This window comes from Cajanus cajan, chromosome 2 (assembly GCF_000230855.2).
Source record: "Cajanus cajan strain Asha chromosome 2, NIPB_CcT2T_4, whole genome shotgun sequence".
In the NCBI taxonomy this organism is placed as follows: Eukaryota; Viridiplantae; Streptophyta; class Magnoliopsida; order Fabales; family Fabaceae; genus Cajanus; species Cajanus cajan.
In genome coordinates this window covers 56328461-56341978 of record NC_138518.1, presented here as the reverse complement: position 1 = coordinate 56341978, position 13518 = coordinate 56328461, and positions in this window count along the sequence as shown.

The window sequence follows — 13518 nt, the reverse complement described above, 5'->3', positions numbered from 1 at the left end:
ACCTAAACCATAAATAATTAACATACCAATAATAACACTTAAGGGAATTACCATCATTTCGATCTCTCACCAAAGAGACAACCACCTTTAGATTCAACCTGCTACAACTATAGATGTCAGAAACTTCACCAATCATAAACTCTTAGTACACTCAATATATCACCTCCCATCCAAGGTTCTAATAATTCGAGTTGGCTAACACTATCATGATTATCATTCCTCTGATTACAAACTAACTTAACAATCTCAAACTCAACAATATCAACACAGGACGAACATCATCATCATAATACACAACAAACAAGACATAGTCAGAGTACACAACAGAGTCATGATAAGCACATAACACACACGGTTGATAAAATCGACTTGCTCTGATACCACTAAATGTGACACCCTCTACCCCAACATAATTACAATAGATATAAACCATCTATATATAAATTCTTTCTTAGTCTAATATAAAATAATTATCTCAAGTATCATTGGGTAAAAGATGCACATTCATAATTTTCAACTGTAAGTATCAAATTGTCAAGAAATAATAAAATAAAGATTATAGATTAATCCCAGTAAAGGTGGCAGGGCCTCCTAGTTAGGAATTAACTTATAATCTTTTAGTAAAATTATAATATGACAAAAATACACACTTTCAACATAAATAACATAAAAATTACAAAAGAAAAATAATAATAATTTAACAATAAGTCTAGCTAATCCCGATGTCACATCCTATCAGAGCGAAACCCAAACAGAAGCCTAAGCTTCACCACCAACATCCTCAGCCTCATGCTAATTATCTGCATCATAATTTAAATATACACAAAAATGACAAGGGAGTGAGAAACTTCTCACTCAGTTGCAGATATAGAAATAAAAGTTAAATAGCACACACACACGCAATATAATTCACATATATAATCAATCTCACATATATGCTTATGTATAATGATTTTCTTGACTTGACTCACTAATGTATGCATGTGGCGCCATACGGAAGTTGCAGAATTCATCACTGGTGACCCGAAGGCACACCTATACAATTGTCGGTGACCCTAAGGTACACCTATCATTGGTGTTCATACACCTCGTTAGCATATCGTGGGTGACCCAAAGGTACACCTTGTTAGTCGTGGGTATGCGGCCTCAGCGGCACACCTGGAGTAATATGTGCATATGATGCATGTCATACATTCACAGACTCAACCTTTAGCATGTTACACATATCATATTCATATTTCATAATTAAGAATTATTTCAATAATCCAATTTAATAGTCCAATAGTCCAACAGTCCAAACAGTCCAACAGTCCAAACAGTCCAATAGTCCAACAGTCCAACAATCCAACAGTCCAGAGGTTGCTTAGGTATCATATTTTTCAATAATAATATATTAAGATCTTTTAAGTAAAGTAGGAAGCTTAAAAGGTAATATAAGATAATAAGGAGGCTCAGCCTTCCATTTAAATAATAGATTACAAATTTATAAATACTTAGGAGGCTTAGCCTTCCATTCAAATAACAGATTCTAATATGTAAATAAATAAGATATAAAACAAAACACATCAATAATACATATTCAAAGAAATAAACAACAGGCAAGGGATCGGGAGCCAATCCAACAAACAAACTATTTAACAATTATTCCCACACCCCCAAGCGAGGTTTCCCACTCCCCCCTTACCTGGGTTTACAGAAATTTGGGCAGAATCTCCTCCTCTCTATCTTTCCTTAAAAGGAATCGGAATTAGGGCAGAATCTCTTCCTCTTTCTCCTTAAACAAGGCACTAGAGCAGAACCTCCTTTTCTTTCTCCTTCTCTCTCTCTTACTTTCTCTCTCTATTTCTCCAGAATTTCCTTCTCTCTAGAATTCTAAATTTTCAAAACCTTAAGTCCCTATTTATAGAATTTTTGAAGTTACTATGCACTATGCACTATTCATTAAAATAATATTATAAATTACTATGCACTATGCACTATTCATTAAAATAATATTATAAATTACTATGCACTATTCATTATTATATTCAAATTTATTATAAAATTTGAACCCGCGTCCCTCGTGCAGCCGCCCTTCATTGTGCAATTGCATAGTGAAATACTATTCATACATACGTATACGTAAATAGTAAAATACATATACATAAATAGTAAAATACGTATACATAAATAGTAAAAATACGTATACGTAAATAGTAAAATACATAAATAAAATACTTATTCACATAATAAATACATAAAAAAAATATTTCTTTTCATTGAATAAAATTTGGGATGTTACACAAACCAATCTTACAATTAACAATATCATTTCCACATCCATAACTCACACCAATCTTACAATTAACAATATCATTTCCACATCCATAACTCACACCAATCTTACAATTAACTATATGTCAAGACCTCGCCACATCTGACACAAGTGATACAGGTTAATTGCCTCCCACAGCAAACCAGGGTCACGCCCTCCCTGTAGCATCACTTACCGAGGGGCCGTGCCATCCCTAGTCATTAAGAAGTATGCTCGTCCCTGAAGCATCACCTACCCAGGGTTCATATCATCCCTGATCATCCGGGAGTACGCTCGTCCCTGAAACATCAACTACCAGGGTTCGTATCATCCTTGATCCTTTAGTGTGAGGAACCACAATCAAATTACAATCCATACAGTCTCTTGCAATTAACCCTATGCCAGGACTGCCATAATCGACATAAGTGGTGTGTGTTAACTGTCTTACTCATCCCACACCATGCTAGGGTCACGCCCTCCCTGTAGCACCACTTACCCAGGGGCCGTGCCATCCCTAGTCACCAATGTGAGGCACCACAATCACAATCATAATCACATTCATACAACATCTCATCTCATAATTCAAATTCACATCATGTACACAATTCCACCTCACATACACAACAGATAAGCCCAACAAAATAAAGGTTTACACACCCCTCAAGTAATTCACATCAAGATCATTCATTCTCATCAATCAATACAATAATAACATTCATAAATTAATATTATAAACAATGGAATTATCAATTTCATATAACTTTAACATAAACAATAAAACCCCCAATTCTTTCAAAACCTAACTCACAGGCACTTTTCTACAGTTTCGTTCTCCCTCTCAGATCATCATTCTTACAAATTAAATATATATTTCTAATCCTCAACACATACAGAATCTAATGGTATCATTAATTCCTCAAACAGAAATATTTCAATTTTTCCAAAACCTAGCCTACAGGCACTTTTCTATAATTTCGTTCTCTCTCCCAGAGCATCATTTTTACAAATAAATCATATACTCATAATCCGAAATTCATACCGAATCAAATAATGCCAATAATTTTTCAAACAGAAATAATTATAAAATTACTCATAATCCTAAGGGCTCTTCTTCTACCCAATTCCCTCATGCAACTCCACATATAAATAATCCTCTTTTCCCCCGTACCTGGATAAACAGCAGTTGAAACTACAACAGGGATCTCTTGGTCTCCTCCTCTAAGTGCCCCATGGTCTTCAGAGAAGAAGAGGAGAAGAAGAAAGAACAGAAGAAAATAGGAAGTGAGAATGAGAGATGTCTGAAAATGAGAGGTGAGGGGCGCTATTTATAGGATTTCAGGCTCACCTACCGGAACGACCCGTTCCAAAAGTGGAACGCCCGTTCTGGACCCTTCAAATCTATGCAAATTTTTGAATTGGAATGGCCCATTCCAAAACCAGAACGACCCGTTCTCCCTCCGGAACGACCCGTTCTCCCTCCGGAACGACCCGTTCTCCCTCTGGAACGGCCCGTTCTCCAAACCGGAACTGCCCGTTCTCCCTCCAGAACGGCCCGTTCTGGTTCTCAAATTTTGGGCCTTAAACTTATTCCAGAACGGCCCGTTTCACTTTTGAAACGGCCCGTTCTGGGCAACGAATTGGGCCTACGGCCCGTTGAAAATTGGGCTGTTACAAAATAAAAATAAATAATAAAATAGATAATTATTTTTCTCTTCACATTTAAGATATATAATAATTTATTTAAAAATAAAGACAAAAAATAACTACAAACTTTAGTATCTCCTTTATAATAATATAAATAATACAAATATAATAGAAAGAACTCCACAGTTAAGTGTGCTGGACTTGGAGTAATATAAGAATGGGTGACCTTCTAGGAAGTTTTTCAGAAATTGTGCAAGTAAGGACAAAACACATTGAAAAGTGAAGTGTTGTGAAATAGAATCCTTGAGTGGCCAAATATGAGAGCTCTTACATTAATAATTTTATTAAAATTATACAAAAAAAAATTTGACGGATTTATCCGTCGAAATCATATAAAGATTTTCAAACAATTTCCGACGGATATATCCGTCGATAATTTCTGACGGATAATTATCAACGAATATATCCGTCAGAAATTTCTGATGGATTAAATTGTTTTCGACAGATTTTTATTCCGACGCCCCTTTTTCTGACGGATTTGCATCCATCAGAAATAGAGAATTTCTGACGGACATTCCTTTTTACCGACGTATTATGTCCATCGAAAATTTGTGTTTTTCTTGAAGTGTCTATTTGATGTTGTATAGTTGTACTACAAGAAAAATACAAAATAGCGACCGAAATTAGCGACCGAAATTTTTCGGTCGCGAATTAGCGACCAATTAATTTAGCGACTGAATTTTATCAGTCGCTGTTTTGCGACCGAATTAGCGACGGATTACAATGGTAGCAAGAAAATCGGTCGCTAAATCAGTCGCTGTTTAATTTTGTTTGATGAACACATAATTTGCGACGGAATTAGCGACCAATTTTGAAAAAATTATTAAAAAATCGCGACCGAATTTAATTCGGTCGCTAATACTAAACTTTTGAAATTTTTAGCGACCGATTAAATTTCGGTAGCTAAACAATACAAACAAACTTAGCGACCGAATTAAAATCGGTCACTAAATTTTTTTATTAAATTTAAATTACACTTTTCATTAAAATTACATAGCCAGGTTTTGATCCTGGGTCCTGTGTGTAATCATGGGCCAACCACGAAACCGCTACACCAATTTGATTCATTGATATTTTGCTGAAAGTAATTATATATATATATATATATATATAATACAGAAGCTTATAATTTTTATTATCTTATAATTTAATATTAGATTTCTTTTAATTATAAAATATAGTAAATAAAATCTAAAATCTGTATCAGTTTCTTTGATTAAAATATTTAATTAAATTTTGAAAAAATATTTAATTATAATCTTTTGATTTAATATTGGATTTGTTTTGATTATAATATTTTAATGTGTTTTATTTGAAATATCAGTTAAAATATTTTTTTATCTTTTCATTTTAATTTATTGTAAAATAATTAGAATATTTAATTTAGTATCATTAAAAAAATAACCATTATAAGATTTAATTTATTTAATTTCATTATTTATTATAATACTTTTAGTTACTGTATTAATAAAAAATATTTTAATTAATTCATTATCATTCACTTACTTTATTAAAAAGTGATAAAATATAATTTATTTGCAATTTATTTAATAAAATAAAAACTTTAAAATATATATTTAATAATTTCTTAAATACAAATATTTAATTAATTTTAATATATACTAAATTTAATATTAGAAAATTTATTAAGATTTTAGTTATAATTTTTATTATCTTTTGATTTAATATTGGATTTCTTTTGATTATAAAACATAGTAAATAAAATCTAAAATCTGTATCAGTATCTTTGATAAAAATATTTAATTAATTTTAATATATAATAAATTTAATATCAAATTATTTATTATGATTTGAATTATAATTTTTATAATATTTTAATTTAATATTATATATGTTTTGATTATAAAATATAATAAATAAATTCTAAAATCTGTAGCAATTTTTTTATACAAATATTTAATATCAGAATATTTATTATAATTTTAGTTATGATTTTTTATAATCTTTTAATTTAATACTGAATTTGTAACTTACCATAGAGTTTAAAAATGCATTCATGACTCACTACTAGAAAAATTAATATTTGTGACGAATTTTGTGACGGAAAAAATAGCATCGCAAATAGTGACGGATTTTGTGAGGGATTTTTAAGTTTTGTGACGGACAAGAATTTAATGACTTTTGTGACGGATTTTGTGACGGAATATATTCCGCCTCTAAAAATCCGTCACAAATTTCGTCACTGAATCAAAAAAAAAATATTTGTGACGGATTTTGTGACGGAAAAATTTTCGTCTCTAAAAATCCGTCACAAATTTCATCACTAAATTAAAAAAAATGTTTGTGACGGATTTTGTGACGGAATGAGCTTCGTCTCTAAAAAATCCGTCACAGATTTCGTCACTAAAATGAAAAAATTTAGTGACGGATTTTTCCCTCTCAAAATTCCGTCACAAATAGGTTAAAATATTTTGTGAAAAAATTTGTGACAAATTATTCCCTCTCAAAATATTAAATTTTATTTATGAAACTTTTATGCATAATTAAAGAAAATATGTTAATTTTTTTTTAAAAAAATAATAAAATTAAAAATATTTTATTTCATTAAAGGACTGAAAAAATTATGAAATTCATTTAATTAAATAAAAAATTGTCAATTTTGAACATAAGAAACTAAGACATTCATTAAAAATATTTTAAAAAAAACTTGTGAAAATAATAAAAAAAATATTAATTTAATTTTGGCTTAATTACATTTTTGATCCCTCAAGTATTGTAATTGTGCAATTTTGATCCCTAAGATTTTAATTGGATAATTTTAGTCCCTAAAGAATTGTAATTGTCCAATTTTAGTCCTTTAATTTTTAATTGAACAATTTTAGTCTCTCAAAAATCATAATTGTGCAATTTGAATCTCTCTCATTAAAAATTTAAAATTTTAATATATATATATATATATATAATAATAATAATAATTTAAAATTATACCATTATTTGCTTATTTAAGTTAACATATACTATAATTTTTATTAATGTAACAAATGATATATATTTATTATTACTAAATAAATAAAACTTATATATTATTAATAATTTAATATTGCTAATAAATTAATATCAATAATATTTTTAGTATATTTATAGATAAATTGATAATTTGATAAATATAACTTAGTATATATTAATATACTTTTACAAAAATATAAATATAGTAGATAAGATATGTATATTTATATTTTTGTAAAACTATATTAATATATAATAAGTTATATTTATCAAATTATTAGTTTATATACAAATATACTAATAATATTATTGATATTAATTTATGAATAATATTATAAATATATATATATATATATATATATATATATATATATTTTATGTATTTATTAATAATAAATATATATCATTTGTGTGACACCCTCTACCCCACATACCATAACACAAATAACAAAAATTGAATAACATAATCTTTTTCATATTTGAAATACCAAACATGTTTAATTCAAATCAAAACTCATGTATTTGTGGAATTAAATAGATATGCATACATCTCACGCAATAAGGAATACAACAGAACAATCAAAAAGCAAAATATAAACTTGCATAGTTTATTTGTTTCTCTCAGGGTTCTCTTAAGAACTCACAGAGTACTCTAATCCATACAATAAACATCTTACTCATATAATTGTCTCTTACAATTGCATTCCCTTATGGTGTGTTTGGATGAGTAATTTTACAAATTCAAGGAATTTGAAATTCTTGGTATTTGAATTACTTTGATTTCAATTTCTATCATTGTTAAAATATTTCGTTTGACTAAGTCAATTCAATTTTTTTAAAATTTTAAATTGTTAATATGGATATGATAATTTGATTCTATCATGATAAAATTGCTTTTAAAAATATATTTATATGTTGAGATTTTTAAATAAATTTTTATAAAAAAAATGTTAACCAAATTTTAAATATTTAATAATTTTAAAAACTAATTTAGATAATATTTAATAATTTTTAAAGTATTTTTAAATATAATAATTTAATTATAATATAATAAATTTTAAAAAAACTTATAAATTAAAGTAAAGAAATCAGAAGTGTCAATTTATTTTTCTAAGTTATTGATTTGTTATTTTTTAGTTTAGTTGTTTATTGAAAAATGTCTTTCTAATGTCATAATTTTATAATTTTAAAGTGTAAATTTTTAGTTAAAAAATTAAAAGTTTCTTATTTTAAGTTAATAAAATAATATCTTTTAATTTCTTTATTTTTATGTTTAAAAACAAACTATAAATTAATGTAATTTAGATTTAAAAGTAACAAGGATAATTTACAAGTTTTTAATTTTTTTTTTAACTTTAATTGCTTCTAAATGAAGGAAAAAAAGTAAGAAAACAAGATATCTTGAAACCCTTCATTGAGTCATATCAGAATATTTATTATAATTTTAATTATGATTTTTATAATCTTTTGATTTAATACTGGATTTCTTTTGATTATAATATTTTAATGTATTTTATTTGAAGTATCAGTTAAAATATTTTATTATCTTTTCATTTTAATTTATTGTAAAATAATTAGAATATTTAATTTAGTATCATAAAAAAATAATCATTTTAAGATTTAATTTATTTAATTTCATTATTTATTATAATACTTTTAGTTATTGTATTGATAATTTTTTTAATTAAAATATATTTCAAAATTTTAGTTAATTCATTATCATTCACTTATTTTATTAAAAAGTGATCAAATATAATTTATTTTCAATTAATTTAATAAAATAAAAACTTTAAAATATATATTTAAAATCTATAACAATTTCTTAAATACTAATATTTAATTAATTTTAATATAGACTAAATTTAATATTAGAAAATTTATTGTGATTTTAGTTATAATTTTTATTATGTTTTGATTTAATATTGGATTTCTTTTGATTATAAAACATAGTAAATAAAATAGGTTAAAATATTTTGTGAAAAAATTTGTGACGAAATGTTCCCTCTCAAAATATTAAATTTTATTTATGAAACTTTTATATTTAAGGATTATGCATAATTAAAGAAAATATGTTAAATATTTGTAAAAAAAAATTATAAATATTTTATTTCATTAAAGGACCGAAAAAATTATGAAATTTATTTGATTTAATAAAAAATTGTCAATTTTGAACATAAAAAATTAAGACATTCATTAAAAATATTTAAAAAAAAGTTGTCAAATTAAAAAGAAAAAGAGTATTAATTTAATTTTGGCTTAATTACATTTTTGATCCCTCAAGTATTGTAATTGTGCAATTTTGATCCTTAAGGTTTTAATTGGATAATTTTAGTCCCTAAAGAATTGTAATTGTGCAATTTTAGTTCTTTAATTTTTAATTGAACAATTTTAGTCTCTCAAATATTATAATTGTGTAATTTGAATGTCTCCCATTAAAAAATTAATAATTTTAAAGGTTTAATATATAAATAAATATATATATATATATATATATATATATAATAATTTAAAATTATACCATTATTTGCTTATTTAAGTTAACATATACTATAATTTTTATTAATGTAACAAATGATATATATTTATTATTACTAAATAAATAAAATTTATATATTATTAATAATTTAATATTGCTAATAAATTAGTATCAATAATATTTTTAGTATATTTATAGATAAATTGATAATTTGATAAATATAACTTAATATATATTAATATACTTTTAAAAAAATATAAATATAGTAGATAAGATATGTATATTTATATTTTTGTAAAATTATATTAATATATAATAAGTTATATTTATGAAATTATTAGTTTATATGTTGAGATTTTTAAATAAAATTTTATAAAAAAAAATGTTAACCAATTTTTAAATATTTAATAATTTTAAAAATTAATTTAGATAATATTTAATAATTTTTAAAGTATTTTTAAATATTCAATAATTAAAAATATGAATATATAAGATAAAATATATGAGTGAAATAAGGGGAAAAAATATGAGGAATTTCAAAGTGTTACATTTTTGGGAGAATTTGAAATTCTACTATTTAAAGAATTTTACAAATGCTCTGGTAATCGATTACCGTACTTGGTAATCGATTACAATGGTTGGAACGTTAAAAATTTAAATTCAAATTTTGAAGATTTCTTCTTCTAGTAATCGATTACATGTAATGGGTAATCGATTACGAGTAATGGTAATCGATTACCAGTGTCTTAAAAACAATAATTGCCTTATTAAAACTTAAAATATTGAAAACCTTTATTTTCAAAACCTTATTAATATAAATCATATTTGGGTTTTGTTTGAAATTCTTTATTTTAAATGGCCAAGAACTTTATGCAATATTTCTAAAGATTTTTTTTTTACATATTAAGGTAGGTTGACAAGACTTATCTAAAATATTTTGAAATTTTTGTTTCTTGGTCACCTTGCTTTAACTTGACCTCTTGTTTTCTTTAACTTCTTTCGCATCATCAAAATCCTTTAGATACGTTCTTCCACATTCTCCCCCTTTTTGATGATGAAAACATACTTTAGATGGAAAGAAACATAAAATAGTGTATATCGATCACTCCCCTTTAGTCTCCCCCTTAATAAATCATTGTTTGATGTTAATTTTTATATTGTAAAAATTTGACTTTAAATAGACAGTTGTAATGATCAGATTAAATTGTTCAATTCAAAATATCTAATATTTGATCAGGACCGTTCTTTCCCTTTTCTCTCCCCCTTTGGCAACATCAAAAGGAATGAGACAATATATAAAAAAAAATTGAATAAGATAAACAAACACCATTCAGAAACAAAAGTAAAATATGTCCTATAAGCAAAATAGTCAGAGTCAAGCGAGCAGAATTAATCTAAAACATACTAATCAAAGATCCAGAAATTGACTAAAAAGTAGTCCAAAACATAAGATAAACTAAAATAGCAAATAACAGAATCAGAGTCAACTAGCTACTCGGAAGGGCGTCTAAGAGATTTTACTTCGTCCTCAAGACGAGTCATGCGAGTGTCAAGAGAATCAAAACGTTCACCAACATAGAACCGGAGATCTCTAATTTCATTGAGAACATCCGAGAGAAGTGCTGATGAAGGATCTTGAGGAGGTGGTGACGGAGTTCGATCGTCAGTGTCTACTGCTTGAAAATCCCGCTTCCTGACCCAGGTGTTGTCCAGTGTTTTCTTTTACCCAAAGGAAGCAATTGCATTTGCTCCAATCTCAAAGACCCTCTTAACTGGAACCCAGGTTTCATCTTCCAAAGGAACTTTAAAATGTTCCAAAATAGTAGTTACAAAATGTGGGTATGGAAGAGAAGCATTAACCCGCAAGGCCTTCTTCATTCGACTCCTAATCAGATGAGCCCAGCTAAATTCCCGGCCAGTGATTAGAGCCCATATCAAAATTAAGTCCTCTTCTGAAGCCTGTGCAAGGTTAGTCGTGCGTGGAAGCAGTACCCGAACAATTATGTAATGCATGATTCTATAATCAAATTTCATTGAGCTAGCCAATAATCTTCCAGTCATGTCAACATTATCCACACAAATCATACTTCGGGCATTGGGATGGGAATATTCTGGTTTCCATGTATCCGGAATCGTGCCCTCAAACTGAGTACCTTGATCTTTTAATTTTGATAAATCCCGGAACAGAGACTGATTTATCACTATTGGAATCTTTTTAACCTCGCTGTAAAGAACTCCATTCCTAATTTCCAAATTGCTGTAAAAGACCCTAACTAATTCTGGATAAACAGGGTTTTTCATAGCCATAAAATCTACTAACCCAGAATTCTTAAAAATCGTATAACACTCAAAAGATTCATTCTCAAAAAAATCAATACTGATATATTTGGGATCAACAATATTTCTCTCAGAAAATAACTGGTAGTACTTATCTCGTTGTTCGTCTGTGGAGAACAGAGCGAGAGCACGTCCAGCGTACGGAATGGGATTCGTAGGAGTAGGGGCGTCGTCGGAGGGAGGCTGTTGGCGGCGCGTGGCGGTGGTTGAACGAGACAAAGAACCCTTATGACGTTTGGATGATTCTGCCATTTGAGTGTTTGTTTTGAAAAATGCAATCGGTAGAGTTGAAGAGACTTGAAAACAATGAAGAATGGAACAAACGGGGCTCAATTTGGTTAAGATTTGAGGAAGATATGGGGATTTGAAGATCTAAGGGCGCGGAGGGTTTTGGGTTTTCTTTCGTGAGGAAGAAGACGAACTGCACTTTTTTAAGTGTAGAGGAGTCGTGTAATCGATTACCTGACTATGGTAATCGATTACACCCTTTCAGATCCTTTACATTTTTGGCACTGGTAATCGATTACATGACTATGGTAATCGATTACACCCTTTTGAGTTCTTTTGCATTTTGGCACTGGTAATCGATTACAGTAGGTGATAATCGATTACACTATGCCCAGATAAGTGGATAAGCACTGGTAATCGATTACACTACTCCGTAATCGATTACATATATTAGGACAAGCAAACATGCACTGGTAATCGATTACATGACCAATAACTGATACTTTAAAACATTCTATAAAAGTCATTAAAATAACTATAAGAAGATAATATCCACAAATATAAAATAAATAATAATTAACTAATTTAGTTATTTATTGCAAAATATGTTTCTAATTTTATATACCTGAACAAGAGCTGTCAAAACGGGCTATCCCGGCCCGTTTGGCCCTGCCCACCTCAACCCATGTTTTAAATGGGGCAACCCGGCCCAGCCCACCAAGTTTATTATCTAAAATTTTGTAGCCCGGCCCGGTCCACGACGGGTTGGTGGGCTAAACGGGCAGCCCACCAACCCGCCTTATTTATTTAAAAAAATTATAATTTAAAATAAATTTCAATATAAAATAATATTTAATGTAAAGTAAAATTTTTTAAACTAAGTATCATGGGTACAACATTAAAATTAAATTAATAAGTGTGCAACTTTAAAAAATTAAAAAAATAAAAAATAAAAAATCTTTCATAAGAGTGATTATTCATGAATATTAAATTTTATTAGAGGTTTGGATAGATAAATTTATAGTAATGTCATATTATTTAACATTGATTTTATATATCTTTATCGATAAAAAAAATGATATCTTATTAAAATAATGCATATATAATAATAAATAGTTAAGTGAGTTGTTAGTGGGTTTAGGGGATGGGTTGGTAAGTGGGTCAGGTGGGTCACCCGGCCCACCACGGGTTCAACCCGGGTGGGCCGGGTCAAAAGTGGGCCGGGTCACATTTTTTGACCCATCATAAATTTTTCATTTATTTGGCCCGGCCCGGCCCGTTTTCAAGGTGGGCCGGGTTGACCCACGGGCTGAAGCCCACTTTGACAGCTCTAACAAGCAGACACATACTGGTAATCGATTACATGACCATGGTAGGCCACTACGCCAAAAGCTATAGCTGATAATCAGGGCGCAACTCTTTTTACTTAAGGGCGTAGAAGCCCAAGTTTGAGAACGGCCCATTTTGGGCGGCTACTTAAAAATCAAAATATTACAAAAATTGTTTTTCATAA